At 44.0% G+C, this 12,848-nt stretch overlaps 1 protein-coding gene across 1 annotated transcript in view; it reads left to right on the top strand.

Moving 5' to 3' along the window:
* LOC126481881 (sodium/potassium/calcium exchanger Nckx30C) overlaps positions 1 to 12,848 on the top strand; it is a 1,430,899-nt gene that overhangs the window by 764,628 nt on the left and 653,423 nt on the right. The window lies entirely within an intron of this gene.

Raw genomic sequence — 12,848 nt, 5'->3', positions numbered from 1 at the left:
GCAAGAAATCCAGATTCGTGGATCTCCAGGAAACAATTTACTTATGTCGCTAAACTTCAGGAGACAGAACCTACAGAGCACGAAATTGGTCTTGAACTCCTCTAATATAGGCATCCCAAACCATTTCTGTTTCCTTGGTCACTATAAATTCTGACCGTATTGGAATACTACCATACAATGGAAGTTTGCAATGAATGGAAAACACCAGTATGTGGCAGAACAATACGAGAAAGCCGCTTCAGAGAGCGCACCTCTATAAACTGAATCAGAATCCACTTTCCAGAAATCGACTGCCACCTGCATCTTCACTGCGAGCCCTACTCTTTCCACGAAGAAGTTGTCGAGATGAAAGAAATTGTCAGCAGTCTGTTGAAACAGTATGTGTGGAAGGCTACTGCCGCCTTCCAGGCGAATGCCTCCGCTGCTCTCGAGAGACGCCATAGCGAAACGGCATCGGAGATTGACTCTACCGTGTGAAATGTCAGAGGTAGCCGCACACATGCCGTCACGTTTCGTTGGTTCCTCCGCCAAGAAGCCCTATATATCTACCTGGAATTGGAACACCCTTGTAGCCAGACGTCAGTATGCCAACTGTGAAGTGTGAACTACGCATCCTACCTGAAAGATAACCTGGTACCGTACATGGCTGACATTGTTGCAGTACTACCAGGAAAATAAAATTGGGGATCCGTAGATGACAATCAGATTGGCTTTAGGAAAGGCAATTATGACGTTGCGGTTGACAATGGAAGCAAGACTGAAGATAAACAAAGACACATTCATAGGATCTGGAGAAAACGTTCGACAGTGTAAAATGGTGCAAGATGTTTTAAGTTCTAAGAGGAAAAGAGGTAAGCTATGGGGAAAGAGGGTAATGTACAATATGTACAAGAACCAACAATAAGACTGGAAGACCAAGAACAAAGTACTAGAATTAAAAAGGGTGTGTGACTGGGATGTAGTCTTTCACGAGTACTGTTCAATCTATACATCAAAGAAACAATGACGGTAAGAAAAGAAAGGCTCAAGAGCGGGATTAAGATTCAAGGTGAAAGGATATCAATGATGTATTCGTTGATGACAGTGAATGCAAAGAAAAGTTATAGTATCTGTTGAATGGAATGAAGTCCACTGCATACAGAATATGAGCTGAGAGTAAATCGAAAAAGACCAAAGTAATGAGAAGTATCAGAAATGGGAACAGAGACAAGTTTAACATCAGAATTGGGGATCACGAAGTAAACGAAGTCTAGGAATTCTGCTACCTATGCGACAAAAAAACCATGATGGATGGAGCAAGGAGGACATAAAAAGCAAAATATCACTGGCAATAATGACATAATGATATTCCTGACCAAGAGAATTCTACTGATGTCAAACATAGGCCTTAATTTTAGCAAGAAATTTCTGATAATGTACGTTTGGAGCACTCCGTCGTATGGTGGACTGTGGCAAACCGGAACAGAAGAGAATCGAAGCATTTGAGATTTGGTGCTACAGAACAATATCAAAAATGGTGTATTGATAAGGTAGGGAATGAGTAGGTTGTCCGCAGAATTTTCAAGGAAAGGAATATATGGAAAAGACTGACAGGAAGAAGAGACAGAATGGTAGCGTGGAATTTGTGTGTGACGATCACGAGCCTCGTCTGCTGAGAGTGTATGATCAAAGCGATGCAGCCATTATTGGACCATCTCCACCAACCATCTTTTATAACATCAGAGAATAGCTTCTGTGGTACTAGAGGGATCTGTAGCGGGTAAAACCGCAGAGCAAGACAGACACTGGAATACATGCAGCAAATAATTGAGGATATAGGTTGCAAGTGCTACTCTGAGATTTAGAGCCTGGCACGGGAGAGGAACCTCGGGCTGCGTCAGTCCAGCCAGAAGAGAGATAACTAAAAAAAATAAAAAATAAAAGAACTACCTCTTTCCTCTCCTACGTTAGCACCTTTACTGCTAACACATACGTGGTCCGTACTGCTTTTTTGACCTCCAGGGATGGTGATGGAAATTCCGAATTTCAATATGTATGAGACGGGTGAAATACCCCCAGACTTCAAGAAGAATATAATAATTCCAATCCGAAAGAAAACAGGGGTTGACAGATGTGAAAATTACCGAACTATCAGTTTAATAAGTCATGGCTTCAAAATACTAACGCGAATGGAAAAACTAGTAGAAGCCGACCTCGGGGAAGATCAGTTTGGATTCCGTAGAAACATTGGAACACGTGAGGCAATACTGGCCCTACGACTTATCTTACAAGCTATATTAAGGAAAGGCAAACCTACGTTTCTAGCATTTGTAGACTTAGAGAAAGCTTTTGACAATGTTGACTGGAATACTCTCTTTCAAATTCTGAAGGTGGCAGGGGTAAAAAACGGGGAGAGAAAGGCTATTTACAATTTGTACAGAAACCAGATGGCAGTTATAAGAGTCGAGGGACATGAAAGGGAAGCAGTGGTTGGGAAGGGAGTGAGACAGGGTTGTAGCCTCTCCCCGATGTTATTCAATCTGTATATTGAGCAAGCAGTGAAGAAAATAAAAGAAAAATTCGGAGTAGGAATTAAAAGCCATGGAGAAGAAATAAAAACTTTGAGGCTCGCCGATGACACTGTAATTCTGTCAGAGACAGCAAAGGACTTGGAAAAGCAGTCGAACGGAGGATATAAGATGAACATCAACAGAAGCAAAACGAGGATAATGGAATGTAGTCGAATTAAGTCGGGGGATGCTGAGGGAATTAGATTAGGAAATGAGACACTTAAAGTAGTAAAGGAGTTTTGCTATTTGGGGAGCAAAATAACTGATGATGGTCGAAGTAGAGAGGATATAAAATGTAGACTGGAAATGGCAAGGAAAGCGTTTCTGAAGAACAGAAATTTTTTTAACATCGAGTATAGATTTAAGTGTCCGGAAGTCATTTGTGAAAGTATTTGTATGGAGAGTAGCCATGTATGGAAGTGAAACATGGACGATAAATAGTTTGGACAACAAGAGAATAGAAGCTTTTGAAATGTGGTGCTACAGAAGAATGCTGAAGATTAGATGGGTAGATCACATAACTAATGAGGAGGTATTGAATAGAATTGGGGAGAAGAGGAGTTTGTGGCACAACTTGACTAGAAGAAGGGATCGGTTGGTAGCACATGTTCTGAGGCATCGAGGGATCACCAATTTAGTATTGGAGGGCAGCGTGGAGGGTAGAAATCGTAGAGGGAGACCAAGAGATGAATACACTAAGCAGATTCAGATGGATGTAGGTTGCAGTAGGTACTGGGAGATGAAGAAGCTTCAACAGGATAGAGTAGCATGGAGAGCTGCATCTAACCAGTCTCAGGACTGAAGACCACAACAACAACAAGTCGCTCCATGGCAATCTCTTTGTCACAGGAGACAGATATCGTGTAATTGGTGTCGCTCCATGGCAATCTCTTTGTCACAGGAGACAGATATCGTGTAATTGGTGTGTGACGAACACGAGCGTCGTCTGCTGAGAGTGGATGATCAAAGCGATGCAGCCATTATTGGACCATCTCCACCAACCATCCTTTCGACCAGTGGAGGACGGCCTGACGTGCTGGACACTTTACCGCGAGCTACATGCGTCGTACTGTCTTCGGACCACTGCTATTGATCTACATCGTCTGCTAAGAAGGCCATCCTTCCAAAGCACAGTTATTGGCACAAAAGACATCGATGAAATGCTCACCGAACCAGTCATGCAAGAACCACCACCTGAAATGAATGGCGCCGCAGAAGCACTGCAGCGGAACAGACGCAGTGCTGTCAATGCTGCCGACACATCACGCCTCGCAGACCTGTTGCCTCGAGGAATTCTGGTCGTCAGTCAGACAGGAGTCACGTTTACTGCTAATGATAGGTAACTAAAATTCCAGACATCAGAGCTCTAATAATTGCACTGGGGCGGGGAGTTAAAGAAGCAGTGGAGCTGCACTGACTGATAATGTTGCCTCACCGTGGGGTGTCGCCAAATACTCCTGAGGCACACCAAGCGAATACAAAAGCACATGTGTTTGCGCAAAATGTCACCTCAGCAGGCGAACGTGTTAACATGGATCACGTTGCACAGGTCGCCCGACGTCTTCCAGCCACACGTTCAATCGCAGCAGCACTGATGGGGAAGCAGTGCAGCATGCCAATCCACGGAATGCCGGCGGCCCGGATTACTTGACGAACTTATTTATCAAGCAAATGCCTCCAGACGTAGGTAACGTCTTTGCGGCGTCCTTCAACAAATGGTTCAAATGGCTCTGAGCACTATGGGACTTAACATCTGAGGTCATCAGTCGCCTAGAACTTAGAACTCACACACATCCATGCCCGAGGCAGGATTCGAACCTGCGACCGTAGCGGTCGCGCGGTTCCAGACTGAAGCGCCTAGAACTGCTCGGCCACTCCGGCTAGCCGTCCTTCAACGTCGTGCTGTGGATGTCACAGTTTTTGGCAGTAGGAAAACATTCTGATGTTATTGCCATTCATAAGAGTGGTTCTCTAAGGCCTATAAGTCTGTTACTTGCGAAGCAAGTTCACAAAAATATCCAGTAGCTTTGTAAATGGAAAATTGTTTTCTAACATCGTCAGCTGCAATGAAACTCTTCATTATTGCTATCGGGTAAATATGATCATTAAGCAAAAAAAGTTTTCCGGTTGCAGTATCTCTGAATATGTACATAGCGTTCTGGCACACTCTGCGTCGGCAAGCATGTAATAGCATGCATTAGGTACATGTTCCAAAACGCCACGCACAAAAACAGGATTTTTCCGGGGCTCATACTTCGGGTTCTGTCAGTGATCGAAAGGTAGGGTCAAGTGTATTGGATAGCCCCTACAGTAGGGACCATTTGTTTAACCGTTGTTTATGTTGAAAAATTGGGTTTTTTAGCCAAAATATTGGGGAATAATAGGGTGTATTGAAATCCCGAATAAAAACAATCTGCTTTCAGAAAAATCTGTGTTGATTGCTTATTGAACGACCCTGTACAATGTCATCCGCGATCGCGAAAGCTTTTGTATCTTCTACCCAAACTTAACTTCCCTTTCAAATACCTCCTTGGTTTCATTTTTTTTTTTTTTTTTTTTTTTTGCTCAATATTCGGAGAGAATGAGGTCGGTATTAGGTTACAGTCGTATCTCCCTCGGTTCTCTACTATTACTGCTTCCATTTCGTCCCCGACATTTGTAACTCCAGTCTTGCACCTGTACGAGCTATAGATACCCTTTCGCTCCCTGTAATTGAAATGTTTCAAAACGCAGTAGATCTCTCTGCTCTCAGCACGTAAGCTTATTAAAGTTAGGCATCCTTCCACTCTCCTCTTGTACATCGAGTCCCCAGTTACTTACGAATGGATGGAAGTATAAGTTGCGCTGCCAGTCGTATTTTAACAAAATGTAGACACCATAAACAACAGGGACAAGGCTCACGATGACATTCGTCTACACAATGACGCATAGAATAGGAAAAACCACGAGGAAACAAGGTGCACCACCGTAGATAAATTCAACAAAGCAGCTATATTCCAGCTGAGCTGCAAAGACTGTGATACAGTGAACATCGGAAAGAAAGATAGAAATGTATGTGTAACATACTCGAAACATTCAACAGTACTGAAAGGCGAAACAACAGGGACAAGGCTCACGCTGACATTCGACTACACAATGACGCATAAATAGGAAAAACCATGAGGAAACAAGGTGCACCACCGTAGATAAATTCAACAAAGCAGCTATATACCAGCTGAGCTGGAAAGACTGTGATACAGTGAACATCGGAAAGAAAGATAGAAATGTATGTGTAACATACTCGAAACATTTAAGAGTACTGAAAGGCGACAGCACACGTACCACATTTGCAGACCACTTCATTGAAAACAACCGCCAGCCAGTAGCACAGAAACGGACCTCCGAATCTTAAAACGCAGTGACCATCTGTAGCATTTGTTAACAATAGAAGAAAATTACCGCATCCAAACACACACAGGGCAAAAAAAGTCATCAATGATGAAACAGTACACTGAGAAAAACACTATTCAACATTCTAAACCAACTATTAGGCAACACAAAATGAAACATACACACACACACACACACACACACACACACACACACACACACACACAGTCACACTCACACTCATACGTACATATAGCATGGATACGAATGCAACAAATTCAAAGTTCGCGGCCGTCAAACCAAAACAAAGCACTGTATCAAAATACAGTCAAAACCATATCTGAAACATAAATCGTGCAGTGAAACGTTCGCTCAAGCCACAGCAACATGATGCATATTTGACAAATTAGTAGGAGAAAACATGAGCAAACGCTGTTAAAATACGAAATATAATGCAATGAATAACAAAGCACATCAAGTAGTTCTCATGCCAGAGTCTCACAAAAATTTACCGAAGTCCTCAGGTCACTCGAATTATACAATAAAAATCCGGACACGTGTGAGCAGGACTCGAGCCCAGAAGTTTCCGTGCAAACATAATTACGTATGTACACAGTTCGGACATAATCTAATGAATCAAAATTTGTGACATAGATGGCTGTATCTTTTGATTGCTTTGACTTAGAAGCTTAAAATTTTTGAGCCGCCAAGGGACCGTAGACCTTATTATACGACATAAATTTTAGCTTCAGACCTCTACGCCTTCCTGAAATAAATAGATGTTAACTAATGGACAGACAGACAGTTCAATAACATGACATGATATATTTTTTCGTGTGATGTAAATTACCAATATTCGAATTTTTTCTTCTAGTTTTACTGTAAAATATTACTTCTTGCTAAATTTCATGACTTTATCAATAGCCTATGGGTTTTGACAAGTGAGTTTGCGAATATTATAATATGTGACATAAATAGCCTTAGGTTTTGATTGCATTGACTTGAAAACTGAAATTCTTTACGCGACCAAAGGACCGTAGACCTTAGTACGCGATATAAACTTCAACGTGGTTCATCTATCAGTTCCTGAGGAAAAAGAGTTCTTAACAGTGGATTAGAGATACAGGCGTGATTCTATAACAGTTCTGATTTTAACGATTGAGGTACGGAATTATAAAAACGATAAAAACACGTTCGGCACACAAAAAGCAGCCACAGCTCTGTAAAAGCCAAATACAGCAATGGTAAGGCCAAAAATGTGCATATGTCACGATTTTTGTGGAATGTAAACATACATACAGTGTACACGATATGCTAACATCCAAATGGTTCAAATCGCTCTGAGCACTATGGGACTTAACTTCTGAGGTCAACAGTCCCCTAGAACTTAGAACTACTTAAACCTAACTAACCTAAGGACATCACACACATCCATGCCCGAGGCAGGATTCCAACCTGCGACCGTAGCGGTCGCGCGGTATGCTAATATCCTTATATTTTCAGATGGCATGATGTACTAATTTACACCTCTGGCTGATTTCGGTAGGCAGCCACGGGACACACAGAATGTAAAATAAAACAACAACAAAATCCGATCTAACATACAGTCATGTTCAAAAAAGTCAGAACACCTTGAACGACTAGGAATAGGACGTTCATATTTTCAGGAGATGTAAATTAATATGTTGTGCAGAAATGATTAGTATTTGAACCATGTTCGCCCGCTGGTTCAAGATCAACACTGACATCGCGGCGCAGCACCACCAATCGGTAAAATGTGCCTACCGGTTTCGTTGTCGCAATAAACCGAAGGTAATGAATCAGTGTGACTTGAGCATGCATGCAGGATGCCTCGTAGACGCATGCGCGAACCGTACCGTCAAATCAATGAGTTTGAAAGAGGACGCATTATCGTCATCAGAGAATGTGATGGATCCATCCTGGAAACTGAAGCTTGTGAGGGACGGATTGTTTCGGCAGTGCAGCGGATGTGTGCGGAATGGTTCACGGAAGGCCGCAGAACACGATGAGATGGGACTGGTCGCACCACCCAGACCACCCCTTCGAGAAGATCGACGCCTCATCCGAATGGCATTCCAGGAAAGAACTGCGTCCTGCTCGGCTCTAGTGTAACACTGTAAAACATCGTACACTATCAGTGGTGACTTTCCGTCTCTGTTTATTATGGCAAGGGTTGCGTGCGCGTCGTCCACTTCTCCGACTACCTTTGACGAAACAACATAACGACATAACTAGCGACAGGAATAGCGCCAGATAGTGTTTCCGGATGAATCCAAGTTCTGTTTGTTTGAAAACGATGGCCGCGTTTTGGTTCCCCGCAGTCAAGGAGAGCGACATCACCTGACTGCCTTCGCACAAGGCATTCAGCGCCAACTCCAGGCCTAATGGTGTGGGGTACTACAGGGTGCAACCACAAATCACAGTTGGTTCGTGTCCAGGGCACTGTGACCAGCGTGACCTACCTGAATGACTTTCTGCGACCTGCAGCCATATCCTTTCTGCACAGCACCCTAGACGCCATTTTTCAGCAAGACAATGCATGACCACATGTTTCTGCACAAATGTACGCCTTCTTGGTATCGCAGTATGTCAGCCTTTTTCCCTAGCCTGCCAGATCATCAGACTTGTCGCCAACCGAAAATGTGTGTAATGTGCTCAAACGACCGGTGTAGCACTGTGATCCAATGCCAAATCCTCTCAGATAAACTTCGGAACCAGGGTAATGCAGCATGGATGGCTATACCACAGAACACCATTTGCACCTTATACACAATCGATCCCATCACGCAAGCCGCGCAGAGTGGCCGGGTGGTTAGAGGCGCCATGTCACTAATCGTGCGGATCCTTCCGCCGGAGGTTCGAGTCCACCCTCGGGCATGGCTGTGTGTGAAACTTCCTGGCAGATAAAACTGTGTGCCGGACCGAGACTCGAACTCGGGACCTTTGCCTTTCGCGAGCAAGTACTCAACCGTCTGAGTTACCCAAGCACGACTCACGCCCCGTCCTCACAGCATTACTTCTGCCAGTACACAGTCTCCTACCTTCCAAACTTTACAGAAGCTCTCCTACGAAACTTGCAGAACTAGCACTCCTGAAAGAAAGGATATTGCGGAGACGTGGCTTAGCCACAGCCTAGGGGATGTTTCCAGAATGAGCACTTCCCTGCGAAAGGCAAAGGTCGCGAGTTCGAGTCTCGGTACGGCACACAGTTTTAATCTGCCAGGAAGTTTCATATCATCGCACATTCCGATGCTTAGTGAAATTCTCATTATGGGTGTGTTGTCCCTAGCGTTAAGTTAGTTTACGTTAGTTTAAGTAGTGAGTAAGTCTAGGGACCGATGATCTCAGCAGTTTAATCCCTTAGGAATTCACACACATTTGAACATTTTTGCCATCACGCATGGAGCAAATTATTAGGACCCATGTCTGACCCTATGCCTACTAAGCAACAGGACACGTGCTAAACCGAGGTGACTGAAATGTTAATCATTTCTGCAGAACATACTAATGTGCATGTCCTGTGAACATGAACGTCCTATCTCTAGACGTGCAAGGTGTTCTGTTTTTTCTGAACATGAGTGTATTTCCCAATATAAATACAATCTGTGTGAATGTATTTCAGAAAAATAATTCATTATTACTTTAACAAAATTTTTGGACTCTCTCTCTCTGTCTCCTCTCTCTCTCTTCCGTCGTCTGCAAAATGGTGAAGAGAGTTTCTTGAGTTGTTGCATGCGTTTAGCTTGCACGTGCGTTCATGGCCGCTAATCACAGGGGATCTCAAGTTGATTACGTATTTCTAGATTTCCAGAAAGCTTTTGACACCGTTCCTCACAAGCGACTTCTAATCAAGCTGCGGGCCTATGGGGGTATCGTCTCAGTTGTGCGACTGGATTCGTGATTTCCTGTCAGGAAGGTCGCAGTTCGTAGTAATAGACGGCAAATCATCGAGTAAAACTGAAGTGATATCAGGTGTTCCTCAGGGAAGAGTCCTGGGACCTCTGCTGTTCCTGATCTATATAAATGACCAGGGTGACAATCTGGGCAGCTCTCTTAGGTTGTTTGCATGTGATGCTGTAACTTACCGTCTAGTAAGGTCATCCGGAGACCTGTATCAGTTGCAAAGCGATTTAGAAAAGATTGCTGTATGGTGTGGCAGGTGGCAGTTGACGCTAAATAACGAAAAGTGTGAGGTGATCCACATGAGTTCCAAAATAAATCCGTTGGAATTCGATTACTCGATAAATAGTACAATTCTCAAGGCTGTGAATTCAACTAACTACCTGGGTGTTGCAAATTACGAACAACTTCAGTTGGAAAGGCCACATAGATAATATTGTGGGGAAGGCCAGCCAAAGGTTGCGTTTCATTGACAGGACACTTAGAAGATGCAACAAGTCCACTAAAGAGACAGCTTACACTACACTCGTTCGTCCTCTGTTAGAATATTGCTGCGCGGTGTGGGATCCTTACCAGGTGGGATTGACGGAGGACATCGAAAGGGTGCAAAAAAGAGCAGCTCGTTTTGTATTATCACGTAATAGGTGAGAGAGTGTGGCAGATATGATACGCGAGTTGGGATCGAAGTCATAAAAGCAAAGACGTTTTTCGTCGCGGTGAGATCTATTTACAAAATTTCAGTCACCAACTTTCTCTTCCAAATGCGAAAATATTTTGTTGAGCCCAACCTACATAGGTAGGAATGATCATCAAAATAAAATAAGAGAAATCAGAGCTCGAACAGAAAGGTGTAGGTCTTCGTTTTTCCCGCGCGCTGTTCGGGAGTGGAATGGTAGAGAGATAGTATGATTGTGGTTCGAAGAACCCTCTGCCAAGCACTTAAATGTGAATTGCACAGTAATCATGTAGATGTAGATGTAGATGTGTAAGGCCGCTGACATTGCAAGTCACCTGTCGTGTAAAGCACAGATTACTTATATCAGTTTAATCACAGTTTAATATTCTGTCAAGAAACTGGTCTGATGTAGCGTTCTACGGAATTGATACTTCGTTTCTAACCGCTGGCCACAATACGACTAGTGTGACAATCCGAGTTTCCACGTCCGTTCATGAAATTTTGGGTGCCAAAATGAGAACGAAGAAATATTTCACTTTAATCATATTCAGCACACGTGAACAAACCGTTCCATCAGGTGCAAAGGCCTGTTCGATAACAAAAGTTATCGCCCGTGTATGTGCCAAGAGCAGCGTGTGGCCCTCGGTAACACCAGGTGTCACCCGACGGAAAATAGTCGCTCCGTCATTTGTAAACCCACGTGGCGCTGCTCGATCGAGTGCCAGCGGCAGAGGTGAGAGCAACGTACGGCGCCATTCGTTCCGGCTCGGCGAGAACACATGAATATCGGAGAGCGGCGGCTGCCGACAGCAGACACGGGCTTATAAATTGCTTCTGGGCGCGGCCGACAAGCACATCGCGGATCCGGCCGCTTGCCGGTCGATAGGATCCCGGCGTCACGGGCTGCCTCCGCCGACAGTTGGAAAACTGCGCCCGTATAATTCGCCCGCCTGCTCCCGCCACGATTTTGCCCACCGTCCCAGGCTTCCCAGTTAATGGAAATTCCTTGCCCCGCGCCAGGTGCGGCCTCGCTCACGAACCTCCTGCTGCAGTTGCTGAAGCAGGGAATTGGCTCCGTAAATTCGGTTCGCATCCCGAGTTGTCTTTGCGTCTCAGAACACCGTGCTCAGCTTATTCTCCTCGGTTCGTTTGCAGTTTGTAGATCCATGTGAACAATTCATTCCTCCTCTGCACATCTGGGAGTACTATTCAGTGTATCAGACTTCCATTCGTCGAATATTTCGACTACGTATTTACTCTCTGCATTCTATTCCCTCTGAATGTACGTACAAACTCTTATACGGAGGCCGTTTCTATAAATAATGCCCCAAATAACTTGTAAAAAAGTAACTTTCAATTTTGAAAATGGTAAATAACTTACACGGCTCTCTGCGCTATGGGACTTAACATCGGAGGTCATCAGTCCCCTAGAATTTAGAACTACTTAAACCTAACTAACCTAAGGACATCACACACATCCATGTCCGAGGCAGGATTAGAACCTGCGACCGTAGCTGTCGGGCTGTTCCAGACTGAAGCGCATAGAACCGCTTGGCCACATCGGCCGGCAATAACTTACATAAATGTTGGATACAGCACTGAATGCTGTATATTTTCACGTTTTATACCCGCCTCACACTGTTAGTTCCGGACGTTCCCGCTAGTTGGCATGCACGAATGAGTTATTCCAACAGTCTTCATGAGTAAAACAGTGCAGAGTGTGCACAGTGCTGTTCATACTTTCACGAATTCAAATCGACTACTACACTTCACAGATAGTTCAGCACTAAATACCGTAAGCCATCATATCAAAGTCAAACTGTTATTAATTGGTACAATCGTTTCACCGAAACTGTCTGTGACTCAATAGAACGCAGGGAAAGGATCAGACAGCAGTCTCTGACGCAGCAATGGAACAAGTTGGCCAGTCTCATTTCGTAGTTCGAGTAAATCAACGAGATGTACTAGCTTCGAACTGAATGTGCCTGGTATTACAGTGTCGAAGGTAAGACTGCCTAACGTGTTCAATTGTTGTGTCAGAGGCTGCTGGCCGATCCCGATCAGGCTTCTAGACGATACACAGTCCATTTCGGCGGAACGATTGTACCAATAATAACAGTTTGTCTTTGAGGTGGTGGCTTGCTATATTTAATCCCGAACTGTCTTTGAACTGTAATAGCGGATTTACATTCAAGGAACCATAAACAACACTTGATGACTGTTAGAATAGCTTATTCGCGCGTTACACCTAGCAGGAACGTTGAGAACTAAAAGTCTTGGCCAGGAATAAAACATGAAGATATACTGCATTCAATGCTACATCAAATATTTCC

The sequence above is a fragment of the Schistocerca serialis genome, chromosome 5, assembly GCF_023864345.2.
Source record: "Schistocerca serialis cubense isolate TAMUIC-IGC-003099 chromosome 5, iqSchSeri2.2, whole genome shotgun sequence".
NCBI lineage: Eukaryota > Metazoa > Arthropoda > Insecta > Orthoptera > Acrididae > Schistocerca > Schistocerca serialis.
The sequence above is the reverse complement of the archived record's forward strand: the minus strand, read 5'-3'. Positions and strand labels throughout refer to the sequence as shown.